This window comes from Struthio camelus, chromosome 2 (assembly GCF_040807025.1).
Source record: "Struthio camelus isolate bStrCam1 chromosome 2, bStrCam1.hap1, whole genome shotgun sequence".
Taxonomy (NCBI): domain Eukaryota; kingdom Metazoa; phylum Chordata; class Aves; order Struthioniformes; family Struthionidae; genus Struthio; species Struthio camelus.
In genome coordinates this window covers 40,047,441-40,067,840 of record NC_090943.1, presented here as the reverse complement: position 1 = coordinate 40,067,840, position 20,400 = coordinate 40,047,441, and the positions used below count along the sequence as shown (strand labels likewise).

At 43.1% G+C, this 20,400-nt stretch overlaps 1 protein-coding gene across 8 annotated transcripts in view; it reads right to left on the bottom strand.

The window, feature by feature from the left end:
• CREB5 (cAMP responsive element binding protein 5) overlaps nucleotides 1-20,400 on the bottom strand; it is a 259,174-nt gene that overhangs the window by 9,019 nt on the left and 229,755 nt on the right. The gene's annotated exons all lie outside the window — the stretch shown is intronic.

Genomic DNA, 20,400 nt, shown 5'->3' with positions numbered 1-20,400 from the left:
ACATGCGCTCTTCAAATTTAAAAGCTCAAAAACACTTTACAATTACATTAGCAAACAATCTGTTTTTTCACCAGAAAGATATAAAAGCAATGAGGGTGGTCTCAACCTGAAACTTCTTTCTTTGCTGGAAAGTTCAAGTACCTGCTGTGTTTTTACTGTATGCTAATTCCTCCCTCTGTTCTCCTCATGGTTTTGACTGTCACTGGGTTGGTTCATGCAGTCCCAAGTGGGGCAAAACTCTCTTTAGCATCAATAGGATGCTTCCGCTTTCCCCAGAGCAACAACAACAAAAGAGGATGATGGAAAGGGCTGCTAGATTTTGAACTGCAGGATAGGGCCTTGTGCATTAATTTGATAGTTGAAATATATATAAAGGTAGGTTCCTTCTCAGCACAATTACAGAGTCATCCCAGAGCTGTAAGCTATACTGGAGTAGAGCAACCTTGTTGATACAGTCCTTGACCAAACAAGTCTCTTAAAAGAAAAAAGGAGAAAAAAGATGCCGTGGTAAAACATATCAAGGCCTCAGTTTTCATTAAAGAAAATTGGAGTAGTGGCTTTAAGAAGCTTCTTTATAGAAAGCCTGTAAAATTATTATCCCAGTATGGCATGGGCCACAGGGCAGCTCAAAAGGAGATCAAGGCAACTACAGCAGCAAGGTAAATACCTCCCACCCCTCCTGTTGTATACTTACCTCTAAAGTCAGAACTGAGCTCAATTTATCATTGATGACAATAACCTATGCTGGGTTTAAAACAGAGGACTTGAGCAGCTGCCATCCCTAACATTTCTGAATTTAGGAGCTACCCTGGTTATTGCAAGCAGCTCTTCACAATGCTTAAAATAACTGGTGTTCCCTAGGAGTGTATTGGGAAAAATAGGGGAAAAACCACATGAATAAGGTAAGTCATTCTGCACGTCATTCTTATTCAAAACTCACTAAGATCTTTTTCATAGGGCTGAGCTGCTACACAGCTCTAAGCCAAAGCACCAACAAAAGATGTCGTAATTGTGTTTTCTAAATCAAAATGCAAAAAACTAAACTCTCATTAGCCAGCACTTTTATAAATGATGAATCCCTAACAAAATCTACCAATGTCAAAAAACTCTGAAACTGAACTACAGTATGTCTTGTTCTAAACTGCATACTTTCAAAGCCAAAAAAAAAGGAGGGAAAAACTTAATGTGTGAATAAACATTTTTTTTTTCAGCTGTAAAAACTGTGGCTTATTAGCGTGGCGCAACTTCAAGGGGAATAAATTATTTTGTTTTCTTTCCATAGTCCCTTCTACCACATCCATTTATTTGAGATAGCAAATCAAGAGAGACAGCGAGAGGTCTGACATGCAGCTGGTTTCAGTCAATAGGGGTCATTTCCATTTGGTCTGTGTATTTTACAAGCTCCTTGTTCACTGTTCCCAATGGGAGGGTGGGCCAGCTGCCCTGGATCTGAGTCCTGGTACGAAACCAGCTATCTACCTCATCGCGTCCCAGCGCAGCAACAGCGAGCGCCCGGCCCTCGCGTCTCTTTAACTTCATGCTTAGATCAGCTCTGCATCAGCAAGCGCCCTGCATGCACACGCACCCAGAGCAACGTTTATCTTTCATTAACGAGTCACTGCTGCCAATCAGAAACATTTGGGGAACTGTAAACATTTTTTGCTTTTGGTCTTCAGCGAGATCAATTGTTCTCAATGTTTTAGTTAGAGCGCAGGGGGAAGAAAATCACCAGAGCTTAGTGAACTCTTTGCATTGTATATGTGCAGAGCTGGAAGGGAAGACTGCATTTTTGTTATTGTTCTTTTTATGTGTGCTAATTGCAAACAGCTGTTTTATTTTAGTGTCAAATAAAATACGATGGCATCAAAACTGAGCTTTCTGGAGTGACTTCATTAGCAAAGCAACTCTAGCATGAAATTATGAAAAAGGACCCAATCCTGAGGCCATTCAGTTTTCCAGAAGCTATGTCACTCACTTCACCAGAAGCTGTAGAAACTTAGTAATTCTCAAAACAGGGCTAAAATAGGACTCACTGCTCAGATCGGCACTCACCAAAAATCAGAATTTCTGCTGATTTCAGTGACAGAGGTTTTAGGGCGCAATCCCTATTCTCTCCTTTTTATAGTACAGTTTTCAAAAAAATCCACAGCAACCTGGAGTCCCCACTCAAACCAACAGGAAATGTAGGTGCTTATCTCTTCCGGCTTTTGGCCCCTGCTGATTTTTTTTTCTCATTGATCAAACTGACATATTGACTAACGTCCGTTATAACTGATTTCCACCTCACCATGGCATTTGTATTAATGGCTGTCACTAATACAGACAACACTGGGAATTATTTCCCAGTCTGCTTTGCCTCTGATCAAGTGAATAAAGAAAATTCTCTCTTGATCCTACATGAAGCCAAAAGCACGTAAACTTTCATGTTTGATGTTTAGGAGGAAATAGAGACGACAGATATTAGTGCTCCACAGATATGAGTATTGTGTTCCCTGTACTATTGCTCATGATGATGCGCTGAACTGCCACGTTTACTTTGAAGCCATCCCACTGCTTCAACGGCGTATGAAGATAACGCTTCAAGTAAGCTACCAGCTATACTGTACCTGGATTACTGTTTTCTGGAAACAGACAATTTTCACAGTCTTTCCTCCATCTAAACCCTGACATCTCGGCGTAGTGAACTGCTTGATGTTTCTTTACATCAACATAGATCATAATTTATTTTCTGAGCATCTCTGGGCAAACTCTAAGCCTGTCAGAAATGAGCTGCAGGCATCTGAGATCAGGAGTGAAAAGAATATCGGCTCCCTGTACACTTCTGCAGTCTGGGTGGGATCTTGCTGCTTTGGTCATTTTTCTCCATCATGAGACATAATTCAAGGGGGCAGCCTTGATTTTTTTCCCTTTCTTTCTCCAAAATTGCTAATGAAAAATAGCCAGATTTTTTTTCAATTTGTTAGGAGAAAAACACGATAAATAAGACTGTCATTTTAGAGGTTGCTTTTCCTAGCACTAAAAACTCTGATCGTTTTTGGTTTGCTAAATATATGTATACATATAAAATACCTATACTACATTTTATATATCTATAACTGTATATAAAATATCGTAACACATACATAAAAATAAAGTACCACTTTCTCTCATTTTTTCCTTAGTGGAAAAATGAAATATCTCCTCCAAATTTACATATGTTTTTACCTGAGTGGTCTCTCATTGCATCAAACAATAAGTTATTATATTACCCAGCTGTGTTTTAGGCTGGGACAGCCATGCAGTCCTGGTTTTGTATAGGACGGCATTGTTCTGAACAAGCATGTATTGCGGCACTCGAAAAATCTCACTTCCCCTTCTGATCTGCATGCCCAAATCCCACTAAATGAAAGAAGAGACGAGACCAACTGTAGTATCAGCTTAATGTCTAGTATCTTCTTATCTGGAGATTATATCAGGCCTTTGCAGGCAGATGCAATATGATCTCAAAGAAATTTTCTTGCACTAGTAACTGTGATCGTGGTCCCTACTATACAGGGATGTAATAAATTCCCTGCAGGGAAAGAAGAGCCTACAGAGGGAAGGGAAAGCAGAAAAATACAGACATCAACCATCCCCACACATCTGTAATTCGGGAGCAACCCCGGGTAAAAGTTTTGATTACCCAAACTTCATGGCAAGCGTACCATGACTTCAGTAGAACTAATACTATTTTCTCATCTGTGATGGTCAAGTTTTCTCTTTATACTAGTGACCACCTAAACAGCACACCCGAGATGAATACAGTACAGAGTTAACAAACCTGCTGGAACGAGAGCTGACAAAAGAACTTCACCTAGCATATGTTAAGGCATCATGCTGAATTTTATCCTTGCCTCAAACTACTACTGCGATGAGAGAATTTAAGCATAAATGTCATTGAGGTCTTTTATAGTTGGCTGCTTACAAGCGTTTCATAGTGTAAATAACAGAAATGACTGTTAGCAAACGCTCCGCTCACATTCATAAAAGCAAACTGGAGGTGATTCATCTCCACCCAATAAGTGAACTGCAGATACTTATGACCACATTTCAGAGACTGGTGATTAGAAAGCCTCTGATGTCATGTTAAGTGCTTGCTCCTATACTTCTCTTGCAACAAAACAGTCTTGCACGTTGGCTGAAGGAGGAGTGAGAGGTGTTGAAGAACATGAAATCCAGAACCCAAATGACACATTACACAAATGTAAAGAGAAAAGGGGGACGCATTTAATTCACAGCTCGCCAGTAAACAGTGCCAAGCTGCTAATCTTCTAATTATTCTCAGGCTGTTTGGCAAATGTGAATTATACTCTTCCTTTCCTTTGTGCTTTCTTGCCTGCTTAGCAGGATTTTGTAACAACCCTAACAATGGATCGTCATCAAGCCTTCAGCTCAGCTTAGCTTCTAATAAAAACACCAAATTTACTCCCTTGTCCTCCCAAACACAAACTGAATTAATCTTCAGCCGAAAGCAGTGAGAATCAACTGAAAACAATTAAACCAGCAATAAAACTAATAGACATCATGCTGCTCAAGGATGGGTCAGCCATAATAGCTGCTTCAGTATCTCTGAACTCTGGGCACCCAGGAGCTCTGAGCAGCCTTGCTTCCCACTGACATCCGTAGAAGTGACACCTCTGCAGATTATTGCCAGCTTTAAGTAATACAGTGCAGGTTGCTGCCAGGGTGGCCCACAGACACTTTGCCAGAACTAGCATCCTCTGGTGACGACAGTTCAGTGAGAACGGTCATGGTTGCAGGAACCGCAGAAGACGCTAGTGAGTTTACATCTTATCTCCATTTAGCAATTTTCTTCTGTTCATCTCAAAGCACGTTACAAAGGATGTAAGCATCGTTATCCTTGGGCAACGCAGCATCTCCTTAACAATCAGAAATAGAAAAATAGTAAATTCTCTGCTCCTATTCTACATGCACTTTTAATAAATAAAAAAAAATTTCAGTTAAGACAGAAAACAAACTGAAAGTACAGTTTGTGTTTCTCAGTGCATACTAGTTCTTGTATGACTCACTTCTCAGTGCAGCATTAAATGACTGGATTTGATTTGCACAGGGGTCAGGAAACGTAAGTTCAGGTTCCTGCAAATCTCCAGGTCCCACAAAGTCTAAGTCAATCCCTGTACGTGTATCCATGACAAGGAATATTTAATTATGTAATCACACAATAGACAGCAAACTGATTTATTACTGGCAAAGTGTGTCATACAATTTCAACATAAAATACCAATGGAAGGATCCAAAAAATACAAGCAACTTCTTTCTAATTTCCCTTAGATGTGCCAGAGTCCAATATCAAAGCTGCTACTTAGCTGCTACCTACCCCTGGAGAGCCAAGTTTTGGGCAGGAGAATGTCTAGCACTTTGGAGACTCGCTGCCTATGCCTGCTGTCAGCAGGCAGGTATATATCTAATTTCCATCCTGATTCTCCAAATACACAGTCACTTGCTTAGTTACTCTGCCAGATTTATCTATGGAATACGCCCATATCATGCCTGACTGGTTGTTGCCCATGGAAAATACAGAAAAAGGAGGTGGCAATAAAATCTGTTAATAGCATACTGTTAATAGCACCCTGGAAGGAGGAGGGAAAACTTGAGCTCAATTCTGTTTTTTCTTGAGGAGACCTGAATCTGTACTGCCCATCTCCCAGATAAACTCTTTAAAATCCAGATTACAGCTCAATCCAGAGCTGAGAAAGCAATCCAGAGCTGAGAGAGGGCAGTCTCTTTCTTCACTTTTGACATAAAATACTTCAGCAAAGTTTCTGATGCAGGAATTGGCGCTCAGGTCTTCCTCACTCCTCAAGCAAATGCTCTAACTAGGCTTCCCAAATCATGTTCTTTTCTTCTAGTACAGTGAAAGTGGGAAGTGCTTGAACACAGTGTTGGTATGGCTATACATATCTTGCTTGAGCACATAATGAATACCGCATTAAATAAGAACAAGTGGAAATTGATTTCAGAAGGAGTTTGGGATTTGCCTATACAAGCCAGATATGGATATGGAGCTAATCCTCAAATCACAGCACTCTCTAACATTGAAAGGAAGGCTGTGGGTTTTGGTACTTTAATCTGTACTCAAAGATCAGATTGGATTAGCACAGTAAAAATTTCTTGCTACAGATTACTGCTCTGTAGCCCCCAGATGCCTCAAAGACTGACTTCAGTTTCTTGCAGTGGATACTAGTTGCCTTCTTTCTTTTTCCCTCTCATAGTCATAATATACTCACCAAGGAAATGAGAAATGCAGGTTCAAATCCTTTCTCTGTTTGAAGATACCTGAAATTTCATCAGCCACCTCTCACTAAGGTTGATGATGACTAAGTCATTCATATCCAAAGAAAAATGCCATCCAAGTATATAAAACTAGTTTTTTTTTTTCTTTCAGTGGTGTGATTTTGAATACTCATTTTTCCTGGATTAAACCCAGCACATTTAAAGGGCTACTAGCAGGCCAGAAATGGGATACATGTGCACTTAAAAGTGCTTTGATTTCATCCCAGATGTGCAGTGCTCAAGGGTGTACACACACACGCGCACACGCACGCGCACACACACACACACACACACACATACACTGACTGTGTATACAGGATACAATCTGATCTGTAGATTTGGTTTCAAGATTATACCAAGCAGACTCCGAAATGTAAAACCAAAGCCCTGACCACTTACAGCCATTAGGGATCCCAGGGCTCTTTGTGAAAGAGTATCGATGTTCATTAGCCTATTGTCCTGACTGAAGAATTCAATGCAGGTAATTAGACTTTGTCTCATTACCATGTAGTTTCAAGTGAAGTTATTTTTCTTCATCATTTCTAATATTAAGTGGTTTCTGAAACATTTTTAAAGCATTCATAGATTTTTCTGAACAAAAGACTAGAATTTAAGGTACAGTACTGGTACATACACAATGAGAATATTCTTATGTGCTGCTTCACATTTTTTAAAGCTCAATTCCAGCACTTTACAGAAAAATGAAAACAACATTTTAATTCAGCAGATAGCTTTCAGTTATCCGCTTATGCTAACCTAGTGACTAGTGACTTTTTAAATGCAGCATTCACGTATGACACATAGTCCATACATGTAAGCTGTGAAGACTGTGAGCAGGTTCATATTGTGTTAATTTATAAAATAAAATATTTTATAATAATCATAAAATATTATTATATTTTATATAAAATACAATGCTATAAAAATAGAACCTATGCTGATATTTATCTGCATGAATAATTACCAGCATTGATATTTACTGTCCTTTTACATCCTCATGCAAGGTCTCTTATGCTCTCCCACCTTTCCCAGTAGTCTTCCCCTGACTTCATACATCAAGTTGCAACCTTCCACCATGTCCCCTTTGTTCCTGACCTGCAATGCCATCCCCCTTCATTCATACTCAGCTCAAGTTGCTACCTTGTTTTTCACCACCCTACACGTATCAGCTGCATTTAAACAGCATTATCTCAGGTCAGACGCACAGAATTTCAAAGCCGCATGAGGTTCCAGAAACAGCAACATCTCAACACTCAACCACATAGTAGCCAGCTTACCCCACCAATTCAACAAGCCTCTTTAATATGCTTTTGGATAACTAAACAACAGCTAAAAAAGAGACAGCAAAAAAACCTGAACCCAGAAGGATTCTTTTTTATCGGAAAAAAGGAAGTAATATAGTGATTTATGCTAATAGGCTTTACTTTGTGTTTGAAGGAGTTAGGAATGCATCCCAAAACACTTACCGTGGCTCAACTAACAAGCAATGACTTTCTAAAATGCAGTATTTCAGCTGCTCACTCTGTTCGACATAGTACGCTTACTCTTTGCTAACGCTACTTTGCAGAAGAGCAGGTCAGGACAAACTGAAAAGTACCTTCCCCAGGGAAGGGAAGGATGTTGTCTGCTTGGTAAGCCATTGACTCATCCTGCCAGCTCTGGACAGATGGCTTTGGCCTTCCTACAGCACCTACCGTAGGATGCAGAACAAATGAACACGGGTCAGGGGCCTGCTTGGGCCCACAGATGTGGGGGCTGACACATGATCAGGATTTCCTCTCCAGCATGGAGTGACAGATGCTGAGTGTATCCTGCCTCACTCGCCTGCAGCACAATGGTGTTCGCCAAGGACCCTTCCCCGTCCCTCCCACCCAAGGGAAAGAGGGCAGAAATGACCACGGCACTTAAGGGCAGATGGCTGCTGGAGATGCAGTGTCTGCAGACAGGCGGCAGAAGGTCTCTGCAGAGCCCCGCGCTCTGAGGAAGATGCAGTCGGTTGTGTCCCCCATGGGGACAGGGCAAAGCCAGCCCCAGCCGCCTTCCCGCACGCCGTGCACTTGCGAGAAGCAACAGGCAGGGTCGCAGGACCACCCAGAGGGTGTGTTCACAGGCTGGACACCTGGATACTCACGATCTGACCGTGCTTGCTATCCTTCACAGCACAACTTGATCTTTAGAAAAGCACTTCGAGGTTCAGCTGCTCTTGCTATTGCCCTGCCTTCCTTTATTATTATTATTTTTTTAAATTTCTTGTGTACTTTTAATGAGTGTGGGAGAAAGGCATAAATACCATCTTGTTTTGATGCTTTAACAGATCTTCCTGTCTCCTCTGCCAGCCTTGCCGACAGCATTATCCATCTTTCTGACACCACTCTTGTCTGATTCATTTGACATATGCACCAGAAAAAATGTCATGTTCTGAACAAGATCATAGTGCTGTGATCTCATTCGCGCTTCAGTCTCCTCAGTGACTGCACTGCACAGCACCTCCTGTTTCCTGCTGCTTTAGGAAGAGAGAGACTGGGAGGCTTTTCCAGCTCACTTCTTGGGAAGTTCACAGCAGAGATGCAGTGAGAAAAAACAGGCCAAGAAAGGAACAAAAACATTTACACATGATATGCTGGAAATCAAGGTAGTGCCATAGAAACTTCAGCTATTTGATCCTGCCTGATGAATATCTGAAGCAATGACATCTTTCTTGTCTCCTACTACTCAGGGTTGTTTGGGGACTCTGCGTAGCTACCTGTTACCTTTGAAAGGGGCCAGCACTTTGAGAGATTACAGCTGCGAAAAGAGTCACGGTGGCATTATGGAAATCATTGAGCTTTCCTTTTGAAATGAAAAAAGCTCACGCACTACCCACCTCTGTGCAATTCAGGACTAAGAACTGTGATTAAGGTGTCCCTTTGGGCTGGCAGGCCAACAAGTCAGTTTAGGGCTTCCTGACGCCCTGTCTCTTCACATTCGATCGCCCCTCCGATGGCCCTTTGTGCCTGTCTTTTGCCTTGGCTGCAAGAGTTTGCAATGTGAGGGCTATTCGGCGATGGCGGTGTGCGGGCAGCCGAGGCACGGGCAGCCCCTCTCTGGACGTGTGGCCCTCGGGGAGGGAGGCAGAGCCGGGGCACCCGGCTCCCTCGGATGTGGCTAGCCAAGGGACCAGATAACTCTGCACCTAGCTGAATCCAAGCCCATTTCCAAGCCAGACAAGGCACTGCTGCTACCAAAACACCCTGACGGTCATGAGGGAGATGAGGATTTGGGGATGTTGCTCTCCTTCCGTGCCACTCCCTGGGGGAAGAGGCCGTGCAGCCCTCAGCTCTGCCCAGGTGGATCTGTATCAGAGCCGGGGGCCGCTCGGTATTTGTGGAGAGAGCGACAGGAGCCGCAAAAGCCGACTAGGCAGCTTGAGGCTTGTGACCCACGTCATGCTGCCCGCTCTGCTGACACATCTCCGGTGGGCTTGCGCCGCAGCAGGTGCCGCTCCGAGCGCTCCCCGCCAGCGATGCCTCTTTCCCACAGAGCAGCCTGGACTGGCAGCATCCCACCGCTGGCTAGAGGCTTAATAACCCATTAGCGGCACGGCCAAATATGCTCCTCTCTCACAGCTACTTCTCTCTGGAAAACTGCCAAAGTACAAAAGAGGAGGGCAGAGGAGGGCGAAGGCAAACCAAAGCAGGGACTTAGGTGCATTGGGGAAGGGAAGGGAGGGAGAAGAGTGCAAGAGGAAAGGTTGAGGCAGCTAATTTTCCCATTTTTTCCTTGCGGTTAAAGCACTGACAGATAATTTATCATGCATTTTGATGGTGCTCCAGCTGGCAGGGAAAAGAGCTATCTGTTTATTAATTCAATTAGCCTGCTTATTTATCAGTGGAGGGCTCGAAGGTGCAGTCACAGGCCAAACTGTGCCAGCTTCAGCTTGCCTGCCGTCAGGCTGAGAGGATGACCGTGACGGGGGCCGTGCCACCCCGACTGCTCCAACTAGTGCACTGATCACTGCATTAGCTCAGGCCTCCGGAGGTAAGAAAATAAAAAGATAAAATACCAATTTAACAACAAGCATTTTGCGCACCAATGAACGTGCAAAGGCAGGCTTAAAACCAGAGCAGCATTGCTTTGCTGCCACCAGTTCAGTGCGCTACAAGTATTTGTTATGTCTGACGTTCTGCCCAGAACTGATTTTTTTAATTCATTAAAACTGCAGAATGCACTTTGAATTATGAGTTCAATGGGGATCTGCTCAAACCAACTCATCAATATAGCACTGAGCTGATGGAGGGGGCTGGAGAGGGAAAGGAGGGGGCTTCCCGTATACCCCCCCCCCAACACTTGTTACCTATAAAAGGGGGACGTTTGTGGGGGGGAGAGAAAACAGAGAGGAAAGAAAGGGCTGGTCTTGGGATGGCATGGAAATGCTCTGAAGTAGGAAAGTGTTTTGGAGGGTCTGAGTAGCAGCAGGCTGCAGCCAGGCCTCCCTGCTCTTACCTGAGGTAGGGCTAATACTGGCCTGGTTTTGGCCAGTGCCAGGTATTGCAGGAGCGTTCCTCTACCACACATAAACACAGTTGCAACAGAGATCCCCTAGGTTCCCATTTAGCCCTTACAAGACACAGTGCAACTCCTATTCACACAAATCAAACCTGCAATGCTTTGACTTAAAAATGAGGCTGCTCACAAAGATAAATGGGTTCTCCTTGGAGTAAAGATAGGGTGCACATGCTCTCAAAAGCTCCTGTTGTTACTTTCCTCATTATGTTCCTCCACTACCTGATAATTAAAGAGAGAAATATGGGTATTGGGGTTTTTTGTTTTTGTTTTTTTGTTTTTGAAGTTTCTCTAGACACATTCATTTGTTCTGAAACTCTAAAATCTTACAGGAAGTTTTGGGTCAGGATACAATATCAAATTAGGATGGCAGTGAATGTTTCCAGTGCAGATGAACTTGCTGGAGCCTTTAACAAAAGGTTCCCTAGAAATGTAACCCCTCTCCGCCTGCTCCAGGGCCAAGTTTGCCTTTCAGCCTCTCCTGTCGGATGATTAGTCCGATATTCTGAACCGAGATCCTGCTTGACAGATGATTCCACTACCACTGCTAGTTTAGGCCACATATCAACATTTTATAAATTCTTAATTTTCTCACTGCAGCCATATTGAACAGTTTTGTGCAAATGAGGCTTATAATTACCTAGATAAATCAGCCCAATGCAGTATTTCTTAGGATCTTTCTCAATTTTCTCCCTGGAGGATGGGATCCCATCTGCTTCGCTACATTCAGGCTAATTGAAGGGCACTGACTTTTCCAAATGGATTCATTAATTACTCTAGCCAGATTCTCTGTGGGATTCTTCATTCGATGGGTGACACTTCAGCTGTACTCTACCGTCCACCCATGTTTAGCAATGTTGCTCTGATTCTCAGCTAGGAGCTAAAACATTTGCAGATGCGTTGGCAGGAACGGCTCTGGCTTTAACAGTACAACGTTAAAAAACGAATGTAATTCCGTTTCTCCTTTGCTTCTAATTTAATACGCATTCAGAGTCTATAAATATTGTAACCAAGACTGTTTCAATATGTTTTACTCCTTGCCATCATAAATATAAGCAACAGCCACAAAGAAGAAGCATAAGTTTACAGGTATTGCACTGCCAAGAGCAAAAAAGAGTAGAACAAAAGCATTTACTGTCATGTTGCAGAAAATCTGGTACGTGTGGCAGCATAACGTGAAATTACACTATTAAACTTAAATGCAAAGTGGTCCTGTTCTGGGCCTGTGATGATTTATTTAATACAGCAGCAGTCTGGGTTTTGAATAAACTCACATGTAATCACATTGCTCAGTCAAACATGATGCAGTCAACAAAGAAAAATAAAGAGCTGACTTATGTGAGGCAGGCGGTGGTGGTAATCTCCAGATATGAAGGTTTTGTCTTGTAGCAGCAAACAGGAATCTCTCTATCGTCCCAGAGTCTGACTCGCTGTTGGAAGGTTTATCAGTTATCCCCAATAGCAGGCACAATTTTACGCTACTTAAAATATTTTATATTCTGAGTACTTGGTTTGTTAATTCACATCCACGAGGCAGCTGGCATGGGAATCAGTGACACAATCTGTTGTGATTGAACAACAATACTTGGTGCTTTCCAGGAATTCCCAAGCATTTTGTAAACATTGGCCCAAACGGAGGCCGTTAACGCGTCTCTTTGTGCGGGTCCAGGTTGCAGCACCCCGTGCAATGTCACCAAATGCAGTGTGAGACCCAGGTACAGATGGGTGAACTAAAACCCTGACGCTGCCCCAGGATCACATAAAGTGCTAGTGGCAGATCCAGAAACAAGATCCTAAGAGCTGACTTGCTCACAAAGCGAGAATAGCTCGTCTCCCTTTAACTCTTTCCTGCCTACAGCACTGCAAGCCCCCAGGATGCGGTGAGGGTCTATTTCTTGCGCCTTATTAGGGGCAATAACTCTACATATACCAACAGACAACAGAAAAACTATATATCTTTTAGCTTTACCTCTGTGGTTGGTTTTGGAAGTTAGTGCCAAACAAAACGAAACCTGATGATACCAAGCATCTAGTAAACCAGGGAATATGTAATTCTTCTCACAGATAAAGTCCCATTGCCCTAAAGAAATTACTCATACAAGTACACCTTGTACAGAGGGATGTGCTACGCTCTACAGTTCAATATCGGATTTCTTTTCCCTCCTGTGCTTTCCTTCTCCACTCAGCGGTTATGATTCCCCAAAGCTCTGACCAGGATGGACTTGATAAGGAGCTTCTTTGGGACAGGAAAAAAATCTCTCACATCTCTTCCCTGTGATCACTAGTTTTTCTCCTCTAAACGAGCCAACACCCCCCCCCCCCCCCGCAGCTTTCTCAGCAGCTAATAAATTCTCTCCTTTACTGCCCAGTACAGCAAGCTAAGCACCTTCAAAGAGAAAATCTGAGGCAAGTCTGTCATCACCTGGCAAGACAGAGTTATTCTGAATTTGAGTGGCCGGCTATTTGATTTTTTTTTTTCCCCTCCCTTCTCATTTTTGTTTCTTTCTCATCTCTCCCCGGTTTATAAACAACCGTTCAGCAGTCAAACAGCAGTCCATAAATTGTTCGCAAAGAAAAGGAAAGCTAAGCAAGCAGCCCATATCTTCTGCTGCTTATTTGTTTTCGTCTCCCGAGCGGGCGCTGGCAGACGGATCCCGGCAGGCAGGGACGGAGGCAGGCTCCCGCTCCCGCTCCCGCTCCCGCCGCGCCGCGAGCGAGCGACCTGGCCCAGGCGGCTGCTGCGGGGCCGCGCCGAGCGGCGAGAGCCCAGCCCCGCCGCCTCGCCTGCCATGCCAGCACCGCCGCTCGGCAAAGCATCTGGTTACGCATGAGCCCTCAGGAGCCAGCCAGGGACGTTTTTGTTTAGCTTAATACATGCTATCACCTTCGTGAGAGGGAAAACCCGTACAGCTCAAGCGCGCCGCTTCTTAAAGCGGGTGGCCGGGACCTGTGAACCACAAGGAACGTTTTGCAGCGAGAGGGACGCACATCAGTGTGTTTTGCCATGTAAGAAATCGGTCTAGACGTTACCAGCATTTAAAAAACAATACTGAAAGCAACACCCTAACACTTTTGAATTACTAAAAAAACCCTAAAAAATAAGTCCACGTGCTCAAATGAACTTGATAGGAGCCAAAGTCAGTAAGCTAGGCTCAGCCCTAGCTACACCTTCGTATGCCGCAGCTGAAGAATACGACACATTATATACACCAGTGAATTGTAAAGTCGTTAATTTTCTGTACAGCTGATAGGAGTGATCGATCGCTCTCTCCCCTCACCTCGCTCCTTACAGCTCCCTCGCCTTCTCCCGTACCCCCTCTTCCCTCTGCCTCTCCTCTCCTGCTGCACCAGGAGCGGGTGAGACCGCACATTCATCAAGTCTCCCGCAGCGCTTGAGCGAAGGGCAGCGCCTCCCGCCGCCCGGGACAGCAAGCGGGGCTCCCCCGGCGCGCCGCGCTTGTCTGCCGCGGCTGCTTTCGCCCAGACTGTAATGTTAACTCCCACCCGAAGCCCTCCTCTATCGCAGCTGTTTGAAGAACTCCATTAGTACTTTATTCCACATTAAATCTGAGGTGCAGGGGAAAATGAAACAGGGTTCAGTGGCAGCTAAAACTGCCTGCAAGTTTTTAAAGTTTTCCCTATTTTTTTCCCCTGTTCCTTTTATTGGCATTTTTTTCTGTAATAGCAAAATCTGTAAGATTTTGGTAAGATTTTGGGAAGACCTCACTCACTTGTTAAACATCTTTATTTTTTAAAAGAGGGCCCAACACTATTTCACCTTTCCTCAAAGTCCATACTTCCAAAAGACTATTTTTTACATTATCTTATTCTGACCGAAAATTACTGGGGCACAGAGGAACACAGCATTTTGACCTTGGTGTTAGAAGTAATATTGCCAAGAGTGACACACATCTGACAGGATTTTCCCACAGAAGAAATGATGATGATTTACTTTAAAGCGGTTTCAGACTCAATGTAGTTAAACTGGACATGTTTGTGTAGCTCCACTTAAAACTAGGCATATACTAGTTTAACCAGATTCAGACAAACAGCAGCAGTTGCTTCCAGAGATCATCATTAGCAGCCAGGTTGATTTAAAAATGAAATTCACCTTTGTCCATGTATTACACATAATGTGATGGTTGTTGTCTTTTCCCCCTTTTGAGGGTAGAGGTTTAAATTATACGGAAAATAAGTAAGAATGTAATTTCAAGTAACGAAATCTTCGCCCATGACGTCAAAGTATGCAGCTAATGAGCCCAGCGTAGATGTAGTGTAGTATTTGACATGAAACCTACCTTTTTCCAAATTTGTTTCCCTCACACTGAGGCAAATTGGGATAAATTAAACACACCACAGCAGAGATATTGGAAGAATTCATTTCACGTATGAAGTTGTTGCCCTGAGACAGCTGAGTAAACAGCTTGCAAAAGTCTGTTTGAAGACTGCCAGCTAGTTACACCCATAATTTCATCTCTATTAACAAAAACAACTCAAACTGTCGCAATGCCCGGGGTTGATTACCCAGCATCTAAATTATAGAGTGTTGCTTGAGTAACCTTCTGCAGCAGTATGGGCTACATTTTGGTATCTGTTCAGTACTTCCCATCTTGCTGATTAATTGAATAACCATCAAAATCAGCAAATGTGTAGGAAAGATACAGAGAGGTTTTGGCATTACGATCACATGACTGACAGAAAAATAGTTGTGCAATACTGTTCAGCTAAGTGAGTCAGAATAACAAGTCTTATAAATATCTCCTTTTGAGCTGGACATAGGAGGATTTGGGACAACTGAGAGCGATCTTAGAAAAAAACAACCACAGCGACCGCTTTTACAAAATAATGCCATTGTCGCGTTCCAATAGCTAGAGTTTCTGATGCTGCGTTCAACAGCAGACCATCAACATTTATACTTGCACAGACTCGAAAAGTTTCGACGTGATGTAGTGACAGAATCCGGAAGACTGTTTGTGCTGTGACACCAGAGGTGGGATGGAAAATCACAGCTAGCTGGTGACCTTCTTACTGGAAATTTGAGAGACGCTCACTGAGACAACCCAAGTGAGTTGCTCCACGCTAACATGAGGAAAGTGGTCAAAACACGGCCACAGATGAGTATCAGCTGCTCTACCTGGTGACTGTAATGCCCAAAACACAAAGAGAGCTGACAAAAGCCTTCCTTAGCAAAGAAGCAGAACATCGTCACACGCACCAGTCAGCCAGTGAAAATACTTTGGAGTAGGGGCAAATGCAAAAGAAATACCTGGGAGATGTCACAGAGCATTTTGGGTAATACTCCAGATTAAAGCGATGGCTTTACAGGCATTTAGTATTTCAGTTTAATCTCTGTGCTTGGCTTTTAATCTTAATCAAACAAAGCAAAAAGGCTTGTGTGATGACTCCACGGATTCACACCATATTCCAGACTTAGACCTATTGACTCTCCTTGGGGACAAGGGCTGTGCTATTGCAACTTAACACAGAATTACAGAATCAGAAATCGTTTAAACCAAGGGTTCCCAAATGTTGTTTGTGGAAATAATATGATGGGTATCAGGCAATGCAGCAAAACTTGCACTTGCACTACGATACACTGAGGCACATTTAAGCCCATATATTGCGCTACAATACACTTACATGCACTGCTGTGAAAGTATTAAGTTGTTTTAAGACAAGTGAGAAGTTAAGGGAGTGCAAGTATCACGTGAGTTACACGTTGGGAACCCCTGATATCAGTGTGAAAACAGCTACAGTATAAGTAATCTACATTTCAACAAAATTTGAATGACTATCATTCTCAATATTTGTAGCAACCTCCAGTTCTTTTGAAGAACTGTTCCTATAAAAATATGTATTTTTAATTCTACTGATTTTGATTGAGTTTTTCACTGCAGAAGGCCTAGCAAGATGAATGAAGACTTCAGACAAAGATTTAAAAAATTAGGCATTCAAAGAAACATGCTCCCTCCTGTTCAAATTTGTCTTTCCACATTGTCTTAACATATTAAGAAATCTTAACACATTAAACAGAAATTGTGCAATAATTTTAAAGATTAATGACAAGAGTGGGAGAAGACAATGACTTTTCTTTGAGAATTTATCTGGAGGCACTTTGCCTCCAGTCTCCAATTAAAAAGACACCACAGAACACCTTTTATCTTCCGCTATTTCAATTTCTTCTTTAAAATATTGTGCTAATGCAGTATCCTGGACCAAGAAACAGGAATGAACTAGATAACATGAGCAATCCGGGTAATGGGCTATCTGCAGTTCACAGGCTTCTAGCATGATTATGCTTATTTCACAAAAGTTATGCCTGTGTACATTACACTTTGAATTACACAGACTATATGCAAGAGGTGTGGTAAACTGCATGAAGTTATAGTATGTCTGAGTGTGTGTTATTCCCACCAAAAAACACCTTTTTGCCTAAATTATGTTTCTCTAACACAGAAGTCCCCTGCAAGTCCAAGCTCAGCCCTAGCTGCCAGCAAGCACCACAGAAATTCAGCTTGTTTATACTAATGCTATACAGTAATATACTATAACATAGAGTTTATAAGCATTTTGCAAGCCACCTTGCACATTGTTCTGATGTAGTTTTGCATTAGCACTGAAAGAAAAGTGAGACATGGTATTAGATTGCAAATCAAGGTTGCAGCATTGAGGACAGTGAAGGTGCATGGGTGATTTGTGCTGTCAGTGATTGCGCATAGAGATTAGAGGTGAATTCCTGGGCATGTGTCTGACAGTAGTTGAACTGGGTCTCCTTCTCCATCCTTCCTTTCATGCTTTTATTGACCGGGCCTGAAATTAACAGATGTGTGCACACACCCATGTGTCTGCCTTATTCATTATACCCTCTTGGTACAACATGCCTGTAAAAGCATCCTATGACCCCTCTCTCCATTCCCTATCAAAACCAGTGGCAGCCCCTCAGTGCTCCCTGCATGGGGCTCCTGCGATCTCAGCATCTCTCTCTGCAGCCGCTGTAAAGCACTTCAAGGTCGCTAGGTGGACGGCAGGCGGCGAGCACAGTGTTATTGCTACCATGGCAGTTCCAATGGAAACATCTGCGAGGTTCTTCACAAGCCTGAAATTTCCATAAGGCTTCACTTCCAAGCAACTATAGAGTAGACGCATGGAGCATGAAAACAACGGGGGCGCTTGGTAATGTTTATAGTTGTTGTGAAGGCAGCAGCTGAGTGAGAGCTCAAAGAGCTGGCACAGGCTCTCCTTCAGTGTAGCAAGGAAAAGACATTACAGAAGCAGGGGAAGAAGGCAGGGATCTACCACTGTGGAGGATCTCAGTGCTGCAAGAGTTACAAACATGCCGCTCATCAAGGGTCAGACTCTGCTGTTGGACACAGTGACTACAGCTAGTGAAATGATTAACCAAAGTTACAAAATAAGGAAAATGAGGCACCAAAAAGCTGAGACCCACCCACTCAAGCACATATGTGAAGCTATAAATCAAACTCTAACCACCCAGCAAACTGGCAGCTGGCACTGCAAAGTTACATGCAAGCGCCAGCCAGCCAAAGGCTGCCTTATGTGTTTTAGGTTGACTTTGTTTTTCAAGGCCTTTGACATAAAAAGAAAATCCTTAAAAACGTATGTACCTGCTGCTGAATTCTGGAGAAGAGAATAGCCCACTAAAGAAACTCTAGCAGACGTAACACCAACTTCAGCCTGCCTTCGACTGGCTCCCACCGTTACCTTCCTGTAAATCCCTGGTGAAGAAACTAAAGAGAATTAAATTCAAAGTTTCTGCCAATATGTCACTTTCAACAGAAAGCAGTTACTGCTATGGAGTAATAAATGTTCATGCTGGCAAATTCACTTTTTTATCACCTCTAGCGTCTCAGTAGGACTGGCGGCAGACAACTTAACCAAACCTTAAAATCAGCCTTTTATAACATCTACATAGTATCTTCTATTGTGACAGTATTAAAAAAAAAAAAAAAAGAGGCAGACCTTTTAAGTTGTCTCTTTTCTAGTGCCATTGGTGAATTTTAACGAGATTCATGGTCCAAAAGCCGAGTTTTGTTCTGAATTTCCTACTGAATATATTGGCAACACAACAGCTGTTGTACAGTGCTAAGACTGTCTCCTAACCCACCCCCTGCTTTGGCACGGCTCAGTTCAATGTGTTGATTCATACGTAGGAGAAGGGGAAAGCACCGGACCCACTGGATGTAGAGCGTAGGAAGGAGCTTCGTCTGCCAGCAAATCTCTAGACTTTGATCACTCCTACTTACTTGCCGCTGTCTCCCTGCTGCGCTCATTTTGCCTACAGTCATCCCACCTTGGCAAGGATGTTTGCAAAAGCTCATAAGCCAAGCATAGTCAAGCCTAGTAAGTATATAGATGGGAAATCTCCAAGGAAAACCAAGCTACCGCAGGAATAAATCCAGCTGGCAAGCTTAGTTCTCTTTTAGCGAAAAACAGTACCCCAGCATTGCACTGAGGGTGAGGGGGCAGGAATTTTGTGGTGGAAAGCACTTTTTCTTGTCTTCCTTTAAACCAAAGGCTGGATCACTTGTAATCACTGAAGAACCATAAGAATTTACCTACAACGATCACATGAAAAGAGATATCCAGGCAAATTTCTAACACAGATAGTGTTCTACCTCCTCAAAATTACACCTGCAAATCCAAGTTAAATCCAAGTTAAATACCCCCTCCCCTTTCCAGGTTTAAGTGGAACTGATACTCTCTGTAAGAAGCTACAAAATTTCACTTTAACAGGCTTCAGTAGACAAAGTCTTTCAAGCTCATTTAAGGCTTCAGCACGAAAACCAACACATCTAACTCTCTCTGCATCTCATGCAGCCACTGGAGCTGTGTAAAATGCAACATTCAGCCATCTTACCAGTGAAGATTTCATTTCACATAAGTGTAAAAAGCCAATGTCAGATGCTCATAGAGCCAGACCCAATATATCCTGGAGCACTGTTACTCCATCTGCGGTCTGAAAGACATCAGAGGTGGTCCTAGAAAAGCATACACATGTTCCTATGCGGTTGACAGGTCAGTGCCGATGGTCAGGGCCACAATTGAGAGCCAGTGCCTGACTGGTATTAGCGACTAATTAACATGTTTGTAACTAGAACAGAAAAACGATGAATTCACAAAACAATTTAGTTTACAATAAATGCTGCATATCGCATTTATCACACCACCACCACCACTGCCCCTCCATGCCCAACTGCAGAACAGCAGTGGGATACAACATTTGTCTACAGTCTGTTCGTAATGGTTACATGCCCTTTCAGTTTAAAAACGTCAAGAATCACTGCTCTAGCACAGCATTTTTGAGATGCTCTCGTAAGGGTTTGGGTTACTGGTTCATCCTGCCAGCACGAACATCTCCCATTGTCTGAGATTCGCACCTCTGGATTTCTGTTCTACCACCCACAGTCACTGTAATTTCCTATTACTTCAGCATCCACCCACAAGTTCTCTGAACAATATGTGGGGCTCTTCAGGAACTAGGACAACACTAATACACAATAATTATATTATACAATACATTTTCAT